The following is a 6000-nucleotide window of genomic DNA, read 5'->3' on the forward strand; positions in this document are numbered from 1 at the left end:
TTGTATTATATCTATATAATATAACATCTGCATTTTGTTGGACATTTTAAAAGTGTTTGCTATTAATAATACGTCCACTTTTAATTGGTGTTCTATAACAGAGGGTTCAAAGTATTGCACAATTTACTATTTATCTTACGATTAGTATGATGTACTAATTTTTATTTTATAAAACTGATTTTTGATATGGTATGTTGAAAAACATAAAGGCAATTTATTTTAGTACTTACACCGTGATTAAACATGAAGTCATGTATCGACGGTCGAACATTTTTTTTTTTATTATTAATCCGACCATACCGAGTGTCGGCAAATTTTTAACAGAGACGAATATAATATTACATATATTATAATAAATTCCAATATAAGTATGCAATTGTTAGATTATTCGTTGTATGACAAACTGTTATGAAAATAGTTCAAATTTGAAATAGGGGGATTAAGTATGTAAAATGCATGTATGAACCGTAAGTATAATGACATAACATACGAGTACATATTTTAGTATACGGACATAAAAACGCGTTTTAGTGTACGTACACACATATATATATATATTACACATGTTTTCAAGTATTTTTTCTAAAAGGGAAAACGTATAATATATGTATTATATGTGTGTACGAATAACAATATTGCAATAACGTTTCAACCGTATGGTTTTTTAATAGCATTATGTTCGTGTAAAAGAACATACATACACTGGGCGCGTCCTTAATTCAACGGCTGTAGTAACATCGAATAACCGTTAATCTCACCTATACGGGCTCGGCTTACTGTACATTGTTGCAGCCGATAATACACGATCTCCAGACAATAGTAATAATAGTAAAAGTGGTCATTATAATAATACATAATGTGTCAGTACTGCATCGATATTTCCGGGCACAAACAGTGTATTAAAAAAAAAAAAATGAAATAAAAATTAATATATTTGGAACACATTAATTATGCAAACCAATTGTTTAACCGTATACAAAATATTTTTATTATTATTGTATAGATGCGGTACTTTCGAAAAAATACGTGTGTTCGTTTGATTTATTGATGATACAAGTATAAGGGCTGCAATTTAGATTGATTTCGTTTGATTTATTTCAGATTACTGTGCGATGCTCGTATTGACACGAATTCGTTTCTACTATTTTCATAAGTTTTCGAAAAGGGTTTGATGGCAAAGTAATTTCCTTCGGTTATCAAGATTTTTAGGTCCTTTGGGACATTTTTCAAGTTTTCGGATTTAAAAATTCAAATTCGAAATTAATGTTAAGAGTTTTACACGTTTGAAAGATTTTCATGTCATAAATACTGCAAACCGTCAAGTACGTACTCGTGTCAGACTAACTAACTTTTTTTTTTTTAATAAATTTTATAAAACGATATTGTTATTCGAAAAAATAAAAAAATATCGGTGCTCTCCTTAGAACCACCTGGGGTATACATGAGCAAATGTAAAGGTATCCTCGGTACGCTTTCGGGCATTGATTTTCCCAGTCGTGAAAATACAATTGTAATAATGTGCTGATGACGACGTTTCACGAAAGGATCCACCGATGTATCGGGTTAGGCTGCACGATCATTACGTCGTACGATCACATCGGTGCTGACGAACCCATTATCGTCGCGGTGACACGTGAGGACGATTATTGTCTAATACCGTTTTGTACCGTTGCGACCGCTTGCACGTTAATCGACGCGGGACTGATAACAAATAGTCCGGCGGCGAAGGTGGAAAAAACGTATAAAAAGACATGCTAGGACGTTCTAGGACGTACACGCGATTCGGCTCCCGTACGGTTCTATAGCGACGATCCTGTTGGACACGTTTCGACTTCACGCCGAGCTCGGTTACTGGAGGAAGATGAAAAGTTTTACGGTCCTGCCACTGACGTTTCTGCTCGTGTCGTCGTCTGGCACGCGGTCTCCCAAGAAAGCCCGTAAGTGTTGCGCGTCATCCTGGAAACTCGCTCAGACCCCTAAAACCATGATTCGAACGAGCTTACCCATTTTCCTATGTGGTTTCGTCGAACACCAGTGCCGTCAAACGAAATCAAAACCGGCTATTCGAATAATTAGATTGAACCGCCGCCCTCCTTCCAGCTTATCACCCTTTCGAACCCCCAGTTTTTTTTCAATGAATAAACACACCATTTCTAATAAAAAAAAGCGTTTGTCCGGTAATGTATAAACAATCGATTTCGTTTTGTTGATGACCGTTTTTCATTTATTTGTCTTGAAATATTCCGATATTCTAGGCAGTTCCAACAAATCATACGGAGCACGTATTCTCGGCGTCACTGCCTTATGCTCAACGGCAGCATACAGGCGATAGGGCGACTTTACCGAACCGCCCGGAAAAATGTTTATTTTTTTTTCGTTTCCTCTCGAAAAATCAGTTGGAACGGTAAAGGTTGAACCTGTACTACTCGTATTCATCGTTCCGACTAATTTATCGATCATCACGCGTACGAATACATTCATCACGGCAAATTTTATTTATTCGACACCACCGAGACTAGCGATTTTTGTTCAACTTTTTTTTCTAGTACAAACGGATTTCAAATGTACTCGCAAACGTAACGGTTTATACCGCTTTACAAACGGGTCCGGTACATTTGTTTTTTGACAAGTTTCTTTTAACGCGAGATTTTTTGAATTTTGAATATTTATTTTTGTTTTTGATACTTTTATGTTCATATTTGTACGTCTAGGGGGCAGCGCGCTTGATTGAATTATTTTAATGTAATATATTTGTCGCGTGAACTATACACCAAGACCGAATTAACTAATACAGAGGATTTCAATTATTATTTTTTTTTCCACAGCTAGTTATAATATAACATCTTGTAAGAAGGATTCAAAAGACTTAAACCAATGCATTGCGAACACTTTAGAAGCCCTCAGACCCAAGATGGCCGAAGGTAAGATATTACGTCATTCGTTGTAACAAAAGGTGATAACGGGCGCGTATATACTTAAAAACGAACATCATATACTATTATACCGAACGAGACTTAGTGCATAAAACAACACAACCGTTGTTATATTAGTTCTTTTACCTCGTCTGTCTTATTTCGTTTTCGAATTACTCGTTTATTTTTTATCGATACACGGTGGAGCATCTGTACACTTTTTATACGCTTATAAATGTAAGTATAAAATACCATGTTGAGGGAGTCATACGAAATTATTTAGGACTCGGTGCTCACGCACGCAAACCGGAGTTACCGAGTGGTTTTTGTTTAAAAAATATATAAATATTTAGAAAACGAGCGAATTATTTAAGTATACTAATAATATTGCATCAATATTTCATGATCTTGAATAATGATTTCATCGTTTTGATTTTTTTTTTCCAGGCATTCCCAAACTCAAAATACCCCCTTTAGAGCCCTTCTTGGTACCGGAAGTTACTTTGAACAAAACGTCGGATGCTCTGGACCTCCAAACAACAATGAAACAATTGAAAATTACAGGCACGACCAATGTAAAGGTGTCCAAACTAAAGTAAGTCGGATATGATAATATGTACACATTACAAGTGACATGAGTCACTTTCTATTGTTATCTATTACAATGATATAACGCTAACGGCAAAGACACTTATTTTTGTCGTTATAAATAAGAAAAAAATCTTATAAATAAAAATACATTTGCAAAATGTATTATAATATATTTTTAAAGTTTTATGTTTAGTTCTGGATTTATATTATTTGTATTGGCTCAAACATTATTTTAATATTTTCATCGATATTTATTTTTTCCTTCGAGGTTTATTGATTTGATCACCGACATTTGAGCAAGTAGAAAATTTCAATAATTCAGTAAACTATCAAGAATATCGAATTACTTCAAACATTACTTTATTTATTGTTAATACGTCTTGAATTTAAATTGTTTTAGGTATTAAATGGCATGCACTTTGACGTTGTACATACTCGTGTACTCTTTTTGCATTATTTTTGGAGCGGTTCATTCAATTACGATCGTATCGTATCATTTATGAATACATGTTTATAAAATTTTCTTGATAAATAATATGTATTATTGTATATAAATATATATATGCTTGTATATGAAAACCGTATTTCAATGATAATCCATCTTTTTCGGTGCAAAGGCATGTCTGTAAACGTATTTATTGATAAATATAAAATAATAAAAATACGAATAAATAAAACGAAAAATTCTTGGTACTCGGATAACAATATTTCAAAACTGTATGTTTTCCAATTGGAAAAAGTAAATAACCCGCAGCTTACCGCCGAGACATCTAAATTCGTTTTTCAGTGTGGACCTTACGGATTTGGTGGGATCCGTGAGCCTGGCGTTTGCCGATTTGAACGTGACCACATTATACGTCATAGACGCATTGTTCATGAAAATGGTGCCTATGATAGGGCAAGGACAATTTAACGGGACGCTCAGTACGTATTAAATGTTAACATTTGTTTTTATTTCGTTCCATTCGGCCGATCGATTTATCCATGCCCATTTCGGTTTCCTACATTGAGTTCAGGAGTGCCCGTCGGTCACGGAAACGGATTCGAATGCACCACCATCGAACGACCCGCGCATCCAAACGATACGATAATAATACTACAATATCGAGTATGGGGTGCAAATACAATAAAATCAAAAAAAAAATAAATCAACCGCGTGAAAAATGTATACGTAGACTTTAAATTGTTCGAAAACAAAAATATTTAAGATGCAATGCGTAACATTTCCTCCTGGATCCTTGCCCGGATATACCCAAGGGATGAATTATCTGGGGTCCGTTGTATAATTGTATACGGAAACGTCGTTTATTCGTAAAATATCATATTGACTCGCCGGTGTGTTTCACAGGCAACGTGAGAGTGGACTTGGCCGGCAAGGCTGAGCTAAGTCCTAAAAACGACTTAGGTCACAGCTATCTGAAAATTATCCAGTTGAAGATAAAAGGGTTCATCGGCGACGCCAGAGGCCATGTGGTGGACACTAGTGGCAACCCGGAGAATGTAAATATAAGTGAGTACATCACGATATTGTAAAGTATTTAACTTTTCTTCACATCGGTACAAGACAATCAATATTTAAAGTATACCTACGCGTGCTCAACATGTCTCTTTACATCCAAATATTATAATGTATATACTTTTCATCGGCATTTTTATTTCGTAACAACAACGGCGGCTATCGTATGCATACGAGGAAAAATATAAAATAAACACTATGTCTCTGGACTTTTTTCGTCAATTTCTTATTGATCGTTTATTTCTAGACCATTTTCAACGTTTTCACATGCGTATATAATATTATGCAACACCACCAACACGGGAAATAAAAATAAAACGGTAATACGCAATTATATATATAAATATTTTTAATTTGCAGCTAACGCAGCGATCGCGTTCTATGAGGATTACAGGCGCGAAGTACTTAACATCCTCACGCCGGTCATCGAAGAGTTTTGCGAAAGTGTTGTCCTGAACGTGGTCAATCAGGCACTGTCCACCGTGCCGTTCGAGGATATGTTCGCTGAGGATTCCAAATAAGACTAATGCAAATCCCACAAGGAAGCGGAATTTATTTTTCAAATTAAAACATTTCTTAATATTTTTATTCTCTCCCTCAATACTCTTGTAATAAGACGAACATATCGATTAAAAAACAAATACATACAAATTCGTTTCAATTGTTTACATTTACTAAGTTTTTTCCCTTTTTTCAGTTCTGAATTAATTGGAATCTTACGACATTTTCGTTGTACGAAAAGGATTACTTTTCTTTTTTCTGCACGCGTCTCTCTCACTCTATCTATTTTCCTCTCTTTGTGCGTTTAAACACTGTATAGTTTTTGTGTTCAAGCCAAACACCTACGTACACTTTTTGCATATGCTGAGTAAATTGCCTCATTTTTATTTTCATTTATTTATTTTCAGCATCCCCCCTATCCCGTCTTTTTGTTTACCGTCTACGATCATCGCAAACGACCTCGGTCTTATTCGTCTTCCG

General features: G+C 35.0%; 1 pseudogene; it reads left to right on the forward strand.

The window, feature by feature from the left end:
- Positions 1-1849: 1849 nt before the first annotated feature.
- Positions 1850-5635, forward strand: LOC112683033 (annotated as a pseudogene).
- The last annotated feature ends 365 nt before the right edge of the window (positions 5636-6000 follow it).

Source organism: Sipha flava, unplaced genomic scaffold (assembly GCF_003268045.1).
Source record: "Sipha flava isolate LNK unplaced genomic scaffold, YSA_version1 217_pilon_pilon, whole genome shotgun sequence".
In the NCBI taxonomy this organism is placed as follows: domain Eukaryota; kingdom Metazoa; phylum Arthropoda; class Insecta; order Hemiptera; family Aphididae; genus Sipha; species Sipha flava.